Here is a 12,197-nt window from a genome sequence, read left to right on the forward strand (position 1 = left end):
GGGACTCTGAGTGGGAATACGAGCACCACTGCATTCCCAAAAATGCAGTTGGCTAATAAAAACATTTTTCTTTGTAACTGCTACTTCATGAGAGTTAGCAATCAAAAAGTTACGTAGGAATGGCTAGTGTCATTAGCTAACAAAGTTACACACAAGAATCCTGCAGTGGAAGAAAGCAAATCCAATTTGCCCTGCTGTTTCTCATCCATTTAAAAGGGTTTATTTATCTTTTTTTCAAGTGACTTATCTAATAATCAGCCACTTCATAAGCATTGGTGAGAGGTAGGATTTCAAGAGCATGCAGTTGAAGTCAGATATAGCTATTCACGTGATTATGTTACACATCTTTCATTTCTACCAAAAGCCACTAAATCAGGTGATCTGATCACCGAGAAAGGTATTTGCAGAAGAAAACTTTAGAATTGTTCAGACAGCAGGATACATTTTCTTCCCTATTCTGCATTTAGCAAAACCCATACAACTGCATAAAATTTTTAAATTTCAGTTTTGTACCTACCTCACTTAATGAAGAGGCACTGCTAAGACATCGAGATAATGAATAATTCCTTTTAACTTCATCATATCTAACTGGAATACTTTGTCCAAGTAAAGGATTAGTTCTGCTTTGTTTTTCCATGAAGTGTAAATATTTAGAATGAGAAAAGATTATGTTAAACTGTAAACCTCAAAATATTTTGATTTTTCTAAAGCTACAATACAAAAGCTCAAGTGCAGACAGCTAATGAACACCTGGGCTGAAAGACAACACAAGTCGAAGGCAGTAACCTCGACTCACGATGCCATCATAAGACGTGCCCTGGTGGGTCTCACCAACAGTCTGTCTAGTTCAATATTCTGCCCCAAGAGTGGCAAAGGGAGATGCTATTTAAGGATAACGTGTGTGATCCTGGTCACCTTGTCATCTGTTCTCTCCATACTCTCCCAGCATTCTCAGCTGTTGCATTAGAATTGTCAGAGTCTACACCACTGCCTAACCCTCAGAGTATCCATGTAAAAATATATTTATGGATTTCTACTACAAAATTTTTCTAATCCCTGCTGACAGTACCTGTTGCCACCACCTCCAGAAGATTACTAGCTGCTTCATACAGGAATATGTTATTTTAACTGTCTTAAAATTATCTCCTATTAGTTTCATGAAGCGCTGCCCAGTTCTTGCAGGATTTTACCAAGGACAGTTGTGCCTTCTGTCTACCCATCGCAGCCATGATTTTGTAAACCTCAGCCCCACAACCCTCTGGTGGCCTTAACCTCTCCTAATCGGAGTGCCAGCTTCTTAGCCTCTCCTCACAAGGCAGGAGACACACATCGTCCTGATCACCTTAGATTTTCTTCTTTATCTCCACTATATCTTTCCTGAGAATTATTTGACTTCCCCCAAAAACTCTACCCCATTCACTTCACCACCATAACAGTTTCTCACATGATAATCCTGTTAGTAGCCTCTCCTTATTCATAACATCAAGTACTGCTGCTACTGGCTTGAGGTAAATACTTCAGCACCAACTGTTCACAACAATTCTTCTCTAGAACTAATTTTATAGCAAAAATAACTAATTTTATGGTGCTCTCTTAGCTGCCATTACAAAGCTATATAAAGCAATAACCATTCTGACAGCTACTCTCTACTCCCTCATACATCACAAGCTTTATCTATTCGGCACTAGCTGAACTGATGAAGTAGCAAGAAACTGGCCAGTCTTATTTGGCAGTAGACAGGAAAGAGATGAAGAGATGCATTTTATCATTCAGTCCAGTTCTGCCACAAGAGGAGAATCACATCTTCTAGCAGCCAGGGGAGGGTCTGCTAGGAAATCCATGTTCAGCTCTCTTCATTACTAGTTAGCAATGAAGTCACATAGCATTAATTCAGTTTAACAGGAAAACTACCTCACTGAATACTGCTCATGTAGCACACAGGGATTTGGTCAGAATCAGAAGGCTCAGTACAGGTGCAAGCCTTTTAATTTTTGTTCAGGAAATATGCAAAGTCGATCTTTTCTTTGTGTAAACTTCAAATATTGTTTTGTTTTTAAGTAAGATGAAAGATACTGTTCTGTTCTTGTGAACCCCATATGGACTGGCAGCTCTAATTACAGAACCATCTCTATTACCACACTATAGGTGATATCGGGAAAGTTGTTTGAGCTGAAATCCCCTTACCACTGACATAACCAAACAGAGGTGACATCACAAATATTATGTCTTCAGATCTCTAGAACCTGGATTAGTTAACTAGTTTTTCCCTCAGGTACAGAAGTTTTATAGTGTATAGAGAGGTGATGTTCTATTAACTAAAGTACTTCTTATTTCTGAGAGGGGACTTGAAAGAGGGAGAGGGAAGAATGAACAAGAACTCAGAACTAATGATACAGCTAAAGTACGAAGAACTACAGGAAGTAACTTTTGGGAGATTCCCCACATTGCTGAAATATATAGTGAGCAAACAACAAAACAACGAAGTTATTAACAACATATCATTAGTACATACTTTCTACAAATATAACAAACATACCTCTTTGTTTACAGACTGATCTATTTTATCTTGTCCTTCAGGTAAAGGTACTTCTGCCAAAGACTGAAGACTTTTATGGTTAACGCGTTGTTTCAATTCCTTTATAAAGTCATCTTTCTCAGCCACCTGTTTTCTTAGTTCTTCTGTATCAGTTTCCTTATCCTAATAAACATAGCAAAAATTGCCACAAATTGCAGGATTGGCAAAAGAAATTAACATGTGCATGAGCATCATTACAATTACTCAGCAGCATCAGTTTTAGAATTGCAGGCTCAAACAGCCAGCTGTCCAACAAAAAGCCAACAACTTCATGTATGAGTGGCCTCTATTTAAAGTCAAGAAAGGTCATATAACAGCCTGGGAAGATGTAACGCAAAATTTTTATTTTACTCTACTTATGTAGGGTTATAAAAGTTCACCTCCCATTTGCTCATGAAGTTCTTGGTTCTGTGAAAAAGGCAGCAGATGTGATAGTTGTTTCAGATTTCCAGTCCAATCAAATCGCAATCAAATGATCAAATGGACTTGAGTGTTTATTTGAACTAATAAGTTTTTTGAAACTTCAGTTACTGTTACAAATTCAGTTTCAGAAAAGCATGAAGCTTTTTTTATATTAGCTGCAAACAATTTCAATATGTTTGAAATAGAGCCAAAACTTCTACAAACCATCTGAACTGTTCTGACAGTTTAGTTTGGCATAGTTAGTACTATCTTATGGCCTTAGTAGACTTGAGATGTAGATCTTAAAAAGCTCACACAGAACTAGTTTCACTACAAATATACAAAAGCAAACCATGCTTCAAATTAGAAAAAAATGTGTCTATACTTATACTCTTTGTGAAGAGAATTTTTGTCAAGAACCACCACTCCTGCTTGCCCACTTTTTGATTTTATTACTGGAAAGTCTCAGGCAAGCAAAGTCACAGACAAAGTGAAAGTAGTCCTAAGCTCCTAACATCCTCCTGTACTGATTGCAGGTCCAGAAGGTCATTGCTAACTACTTCTAGATGCAAGTATAGCTTTAGATTGTACAGATTCGTATAATAATTTCATATGCTCAGGAAATTACAACCTTGATACAGTCCAGTGACCAGGCAAGGTATCCGCCTTGTTATTAACTATCAGTCACTCTACTTTGAAAGCGATATGGAAGCAAAACCACTAGCATTTTGACCAAGTATTTTTACTGGAAAGAAGCTTTTTTTGTCAACTACTGCCTGCTTCTTCTCTTCCTGCTAAAGCCTCATAGGTTTCTTCCTCCCCCCCCTCCCCCCCCGCCTCTTTTTTTCAGAAAAGCCAAGCAAGAAATCTTGTTTTTCAAGGTATGTTTTCTCAGCTTCATTAAGTAGCAATTCATTTAAGCATAGGTTACTTACTGGTGTTTTACACACAAGATGAAGTTTGAAGAATTCACAGCAAGGTGGTGGTGGTGATAGGACAGAAAGGAACAGGCACTTGCATTTCCATTAGGTATTATGCTTTTTCATTTTGTGACACTCCTGTTCTTCCCTTTTCACACGGAGAAGATCTCATGTAGGCTTTGCCATGTGATAAAGTGAGGGGACTTTGACAAAGGCCAGCTCCCCTCAAGCGCCCACACTGTTAACACTTGACACGAGATCTGCTCTGTACTAAAGACTTACGCTAGAGGACTCTGCTGAGACCTCCAGTCACTTACAATTTCTGCTTGTTGCTCTACCAACGTTTTCCACAAATTTTCTCATTTCTCTGTTGCAATGGCTCTCAGCTTCTTTCACTTGACTTATGAGTCTCATTTTCTCCTCCGGCCAGTTCTTTCTATCAGTTTGATACTTTGCCTCATTCTCCTATTTTAGTGGAACCAGAAATAAAGCCATAGGCAGAGATTAAGCGACACAAAAAGAAGTCTTAAAATCCAAATTACCGTTAAACACATTAGTTTCAAAAAGATAACAGAAATACTAGCACAGTTTTACTCCAGCATATTCCCAAGTGCAAGTATTACATTCTCATTTGTTTTTTTCCATTTAAAACAATTGTTTAGCAGTTTTCAGAATTTATTATTCAGACTGGCATGTCTTCAGGGAACAGACTATTTTTCCTCTAAAAATGCTCTGGGTAAGTCACAAACACTATTAAAGTTACACCAAAGGTAATGGCAAAAAGACCCTTTTTACTTACAAATTCCCAATCTTTTATACTGCCTTGCAGGTCATGTTAGGAAACCTACTTCAAGACTGAAAAGCAAAAAATGCAGCACAATTTGAATGGGAAACAGAGATAGTATGTAACCAGGAATGTCACTTCAATCCACAGCAACTTTGCCTCCTTCTCTACCACATTCAAACCTCTTGTCAGACATTCTCCCACACAAGAGAGAAGGCACCTGAAAAGCCGCCTGGGAAAAAAGGCTACTTTCTAATCTAAGGAGAATTAAGAGGTAAACCCTCAGCCTAACGGGAAGGGCTTACAGGTCACACAGCAAGCACAAGATCTTTAAAGTGTCCAATTTATTTGCCCAAGCAACTGATGGGAAAAAGGTTTGAAACAATCCAGCTCCTGACATCTGTTCAGGACAGCTGTAAGAGGAGCCCAGCTAGAGAAGCACCGTCCATGGCAGCACACCACAGTGAAGGGTGCACTCCACTGTGGGGCATCAGTGATGCTGTGTATTACAAAGACACTCCATCCAGACTTTGCTGCACTGACGCACTGCAGTTTTTAGAGGAGGTTTCCTTCACCAGTGTAAGAACTTGCCACATCATGCCCTAGCTCTTGAAGATAGTGACACAAAAAAAATTTAGACTCCTAAATGAAAGTTATGGTTTTAAACCTAAGCATGAATTACATCACCATGTTTTACCTTCAGTTCTTTTTGCAGCTTTATGAATTCCTCATTTTCATCTATGCTTTTTTCCACGGTGGTGCTCATCTTTTGCAGCCAGTCACTATTGCTCTGGTTATTCAGCTCTCTATAATTCTGCTTCCATGCTTCCAGTTCTAGTCAGTACACAAAATGAGGTTATATAACACACAGTTTTAAATGCATATTTGACCACATTCACATCCTTCTACTGAAGTTACTTGGATTTATCAGCTATGACCACAAAGGGACAACAGAAGCCTTTAACTGTTAGAAGTTTGTTATGTACTATATAAAATTAATGCCTAAATAACACTCAACAAATCAAAACAGAGATTTAAAGCAGCTATCACAATACATCCAAAACAATTTTGCCTCCTTGCTGCCGTTTTCAGGTTTTGGGTGAGGTTGGGTGCTGCTGGGGGCGGGGGGCGGTCGCTGCGCTCGGTAAGCCACTGCTGCATTTTACCCGCTTTTTGGACTCACTACTGTTACTGTTGTTTTCTTGTAATGTTTAGTAAATTCTTTCTTTTTATTCAACCTACGAATTTTCTTCTTTAAGTCCCTCCCCTATTTCACTGGGGAGGGGAGGGGGGAGGTGAACGGCTGCCACGTGGCGACTGGCTGCCGGCTGAGCTCAAACCTCAACACACACAGATCTGAAAATAAATTTACAAATGAGCCCCCATCCTAGTTCCCACCATTCTCTCCCAAAGTGCCTTCATCACAAGCAATTTCCCCCATTTCCTGAGATCTAAAGCTCTATTAGAAAGAAATAGAGTATCTCTACAGAACTTTCCAAATCCAGAATTCTGAAGTGATTCTCATCCACTTGATTTAGGTGAGCATTTCAGTGTTAACGTCAGGCTAAGGGTTGTATTATATGAAAAACTAACTATTGTTCAACTGCTGAGTGTTTATCAAACCTGCAGAAACTGTTGTTGTGCTAGTTCATGTTTCAGTGTTTGATGTTGTTAACATGGCCAACTAAAGTGGCAAATAAATACCAATATCGAGTAAGTTAACACTGATATAGCAAATCCAGTCTTTCTTCGGGGCTTATGTTTCTTATTCTGAGGCTGTTTCTTTGCTTTCAAATATTCCTGCTAAAAATGATTCAATAAAAATTAGTTCCTGACTGTAACATTTTAATGCCCAGGTTGGATTTTCTCAGTATTTTAAAATATAAATATGCAAGACTCTCCAAATTAGATAACATCACAACTCATTATGTTGCCATTCCACACCCAAAAAATGGCGCAGTAAGGGCTTTTTCTGACCTTTACACACTTTCTCATACTGTTTGGAGATTTCTTCCAGCTTCTCATTATTCGGCTGCTTCTAAATATCACATTGAAAGCGAATTAAAGAAAACATGTCAAAAACATATTGAAAGAAACAAATATACATGCTACATATTAGTAGCTTTTCATTCTGAGCCTCAGTAAGTATTAAATGAAGTATTTAAAGACAAACAGTCGAGAATAAGTAAGTTTTTCATGTAGTGAAAGGAGCATTCAAGCTGACTAAAAAAGTGTTTAGAAGACATTACTATTAACATATCTAAGCGTCACTAATCAGAATCAGGGTATCTGCAGGTATTAAGTATGTATTTACTAGGCAGATTACTCGATTTAAAACAATTTGCCAAGGTCCTGCAGTGAGAAGTTCTTTAAACATCTTTCATTCATCCATTAAGACTAATTTCATCTGGATACTCTTGTTTTTACCCCTATTTCTGTAAGCTTTCTCCTGTTGGTTGGAAAATTTGCCCCATTACTGGATTACTTAAAAAAATTAAAAGCAAGTAAAATTTAAAAAAATAGAATACCTTTTTAAATTGCAGGATTGTGCGCTGTTTGATCTCTAATTCTTTACTAAACTGGTTTTTAATTTTCTGAAGTTCATTAACTTTGTTCCTCAGGGATTTCTCCTCAGATTGCATTCTACACACCTGTAACAATGCATAAAGACAGCAAGCAAAGCTAACATTTAGCTATAAGCCTTTTACAATCTCTGCAGGTTATCTAAGTAAAAAAATACTTTCATCAAGAATCAAATCTTCGCAAGCATCTTTGCTAAATTTCAGGGGCTAGAAGTGCACTATGCTGTACATCCTGCCTAGGGAACAATTTTCACCATAGAATAGAGTATTAAATTTGGCATGAAAAAAACGAAAAACAACAAACCACACCACCAAAACCAAACCACCAGGAAATAGCCTAATCGAACTACAAATTCAGTTGTCCTTTAAAAAAAAAGTGTTTCCTGACATGCGATCCCATCCACTCCTTGCTACTTCCCAAAGGATTATACACTGCATGTTGAGTAGGGAAAAAGTCCTGAAATGTTACGCTGCTGGGGAAGACATTAATACTTTTTTTAAAGCTTAACTTTCAAGCCCAAACTCTTGCAATAGTCTTCTGGATTCTAAGTTCTTGCGATATCCCATGAGGTTCTAAGAAATTCTACTGCTTAATAACTAAATACTAACAATCAACATTAGTAAAAGTTACTCCATTTTTTCATTTATTTTCCCCGAAATAACAGAAAACATCTCAGATTTTAAAAAGTCTCTAGAATTTTGCGCTTTCCTTTTCCAATTAATCCATCTTTTCCTCTCAGAGATGAGCATTTTCCAAAAGTCTGAATTCTGAGGCTTTGAAGTCAGCACAAATAACAACAGAAGGCTACTGTTGTTATGATGATTACAAAGTCCTCCTCCATAACCAGGTTAACCTACTTTTGACAAGCCTTTTTCAAGTGTATTAATAAAATTTACTTCCCCCCTTCAATATCAGTACTAATCCATGTTTTGACACCTTATCTTTAGCTCACAGCTCAATGGCAATGTAACTTTAGAGTCACTCTTACTCTAAATGGATGGCTGAACACAGCCTTGTTATGAATCACTTTTAACAGCTGTAGCTTGGGACTTGTGAAAACAGGTTTTACTAACAGAACCCCAAACAAACTTGCAGAAGAAACATTTGCCCTAGGGTTACAAACCTGGTTTTGTACTTGCTGAATTTGTTTCTTGGCATCAGAAAGTTTCTCTTTCAAATCTGCATATTCTTCCTCTTTCCTCTGCAAATCCTTTTTCAAGCTCTGTACAAGGGCAGAGCTCTCAGAAAGATCTTTACGTAGCCTTGTGTTAGAAATTAAGAGACATAAATAACATTAGTGTTACACATCTCAAAGAAACAGCTTTTACACATTAACTCAGGCTCTTCGATGGCTGGTTTTATTCATGAATAGAATCCCAGATCTATCAGCTAAATGACAAGCATTACAATTTTGGATTTCAGCTACATATTATATGATCCTGAAGTAACAAACCGCTCAGATTCACTCTTGAACAGGGCAATTTTTTAAAATTCTTTTTTCTAAGCACAGTAGACTAACCATTTCTACCACTAGGTGTCCTTACACAGTAACAAAAGGGACAAGGTTAATATCAATTAAGTATAAACTTGATATTTACATCCCAGACCTTGTAAGGATCAAAATAAATAAAAATCAAAAGAAAGTAGAAAAAACAACAATATTGTAACAAGTCCTGTTGTTATTAAGTGCTATAAAGTCATTAAGAAGTTTAATGGGTTTATTTTTAAATGGTCATATTTATTTTAAAAAGCTTACAGTAAGTTACCTTGGATTTTTACTTCGCAATTACCTAATAGAGGATTTCTTAAATTATATAATTAACAATGCAAAATAAGGTCTCACAAAAGGAAAACCTTTCAAAGTTCCCCAGACCTTCATGCTAAATTGTATTTCAGAGTACATGCACGTGCCCACAGATATCAGAACTAAAGAAACCCTAGTCAGAAGGGCTACACAGCATCTTAAAGCTATTTTTACATGATTGCAATTTCCTTGCCACATAGCAAATATAATCTCTCAGATACATTTAATCTCTTATTTCTTAAAGATTTAAAAACTAGAGGGGGCTGGGGAAGTTCTACTCTCCTACACCCATTATTCCTTCAAGTTCTTATAGTATACTGTGTTCACCTAAAATAGCTATTACCAAAACCGGCTGTTTACTGTTTAATTACTAGGCTTTTTTTTCCTTTCTTCTTTTCCTTTTTACCATTCAGTCCTTTCTAAAGAAAACATTGCCTGCTTTTATACGAGTTACAGCATATAACATTAAACTATGTTATTTCCTCCAAAAAGGGTATGTAACATAATACTGTTAGAAATCCCCAAATAATTCATCATTTCCTGTTTCCCCCTACAATAGTTCTGCATGATTTAGATCTATATTTCTGAAAGAATACAGAAACAGGTGAGGAAAACATAGCTAGCAAAATATGCAAATATAGAAATCAAGTAGTGCATTAAAAGTTCTTAAGCAGTTTGGTTAATAAAGTTGACAAACATGAAGATGTGTTATGTCAAAATAAATTGATGTTCACAGAGGGTAGTTTTAACTTGAGTCTATTCTCAAAGGGCTAGGAATTATCTCATTATTTACTTACAATTCTATAGATTGTATTTGCTCATCCTCGTTTTTCTCTTTTTCTTAAAGAGTGTGTTTCATGTTCTGCAAGCTGTTCATCAACTGCACAACTTCCTCCTTTAGATTTGCTTCCTGATCATTTAATTCTTTCAGTTTTTTGTCTAAATTGGCACATTCCTCTTGCAGAGCTACTGTATTACTTTCCAGATTTAAAATAATAGATTCTTTTTCTTTAAGTACTTCTTCTAACTTTGCTATGCTGTCATCTTTAGCTCTAAAAGCCTCCAAGAAGCATTCAAGCTCTCTTATTTTTCCCTTGGAGCTGGTAACTTCCTCTTCAAACTCTGCAATTACTCTGTGATCTTCTGCAGCCTGTTTTTCAAAATCCTGGGTTTTCTTCTGGATGTGCTCTTGTAACTGACTCATAAGATCTTTTTCCTTTGTGGACTGATGATCTCGATTTGCAGTCTCATTTAGCTTTATTTTTAGTTGTTTATTGCAATTCTCAGCATCATCAAGTCCCTTAAGTCTTCACCTTGTCGAAGTAGTTCTTGAATCTGCTGACTTTTTTGTGAAGAAGCCTTAATAATGTTTTTGCATTCTTCCCAAATGCTTTCAACACTGCAATGAAAGGAGCTCTCCTGTCCCAGAGCTGCTGTAGAAGCAGTTTGGGACTCCATGCACACAGGACTCATTTGAGCTCTCTCCAGTTCATCTTTCTGAGAGTCTAAGGAATCCTTTAGATCAACTGAATCAATATCCATAGTGTAAGACTCTAACTGACATTTATACAACTCATCTACTTTGGACTGCATTGTTTTAATTAGTGGCACTTTATAAATTATATTTTGTTTAGCACCTTCTACTTCGTTATTTAGCTGAATAATCTTTTCTTCTTGTTCCCTATTGATAGTTTTCTGTTTGTCCAATTCAGAAACAATCTCCTGATGGTCAGCTCGACACTGCTGAAGTTCTTCACCTAAGCCAGAAGCCCTTTCTTCAGAAGCAGAGAGCTTGAGATTCAAGTTTTTTATTTGCCCACTGAACTCTTCTTTTTTGTTTTTTTCTAGTCTGCATTGTTCTTCAAGTGCAGCTAGCTGACCTTCCAAGGTTTCAGTTCTTTCCTTCAGTGCTAGTATTTCTGCATAGTTCTCAGTATTATTTGCTTTCACATATTCAGTTCTCTTTTGATCCAGAGAGTCACCTTCCCAACTCTCCTTCATACCTCCTAAAAAAAAAAAAAAACCCAAAAAAACAAACCAAACCCAAAACAACAGTTCAGGATGATTAAAATCAGTAGTACAAGTCACTAGCACTGCCAAATAGCAATTACTATGTGGAAAATGGTCACCATCTGAAAGCCACACCCTTATATCACATGGCTTTTTGAAGTCTTGAAGTAAAGCCCCTCTGAACAGTTTAAAATGCAGTAGGTGCCTCTTAGGCTTATAGACGTGGTTTGCAGCAAGAGGTGTTCAGGAGCCTTAAAGAACATTTTGCCATGGCTCTGTTCCAGCCTTCTACTCTGCACCACTATAGAAAAATCTAGCTAGTTTTACTAATATGTAGTAATATCTATGAGCCAGATAATGGTCACAGTTATGTCTAGTTTCCACTTCCACTGGTTCAACAATCCTTTTAATACAGCCAATCACCCATTTTACACTTAGAAAAGCAATGGTATTGTATACTGTCCTGAGAATTTTCATTCATACTCAATATGCCCTTACTTTAAAAATTAAGCTAAAAATCCAGCACAAGTTTTTTGCTTAGTGTTTGGGACTTTCTTCTCTTTTTTCAGTTTTTTCAGGAGAACTTATGCCCACACCTAATGTGTTGCATGTAAGGTTCTCCCAGAAAGATCTACAACATTCCATCACGATCCCAAATTTCCATAAACATTTTATTAGCTTAAGACTGTTTTTTCCCTGAAGTAAAATCATATGCATTTCACCACCTTCAAAATTGACTCCAGCTGTATTTTCCACTGTTTTAGAATCCAACTGTGTCCATTTAGTAACATGCATGTATGTTTTAGTATTAAAATCAAGCCTGACTATCACTAGAGGTTTAGGTCATCACAGCTATGTACTCCAAAGTGATACTATAGATTTCTGTGAGTACTGCAACTACAGTAAGGTGGAGTTTGGCAGTCATCTCGCTTTGGGAGCATTAAGCACACGGGTACATGTGTACTGCATGGAAACATCCTCTGAACAGATCCAACAAGTTTTATAGAGTCACTAACAAAAAGTCATACCGAAGCATTAGCAACAGTGGTTTCCATCTCAATTCAGGTTTTGGTTTTTGATTATTTTTAGAGGGATCAAATTCTACAGGACACTTTTTTC

The 12,197-nt window shown here is 37.1% G+C and overlaps 1 pseudogene; it reads right to left on the reverse strand.

Moving 5' to 3' along the window:
• Positions 1-12,197, reverse strand: part of LOC141918782 (kinesin-like protein KIF20B) — a 55,236-nt pseudogene that overhangs the window by 22,133 nt on the left and 20,906 nt on the right.

The sequence above is a fragment of the Strix aluco genome, chromosome Z (genome assembly GCF_031877795.1).
Source record: "Strix aluco isolate bStrAlu1 chromosome Z, bStrAlu1.hap1, whole genome shotgun sequence".
In the NCBI taxonomy this organism is placed as follows: domain Eukaryota; kingdom Metazoa; phylum Chordata; class Aves; order Strigiformes; family Strigidae; genus Strix; species Strix aluco.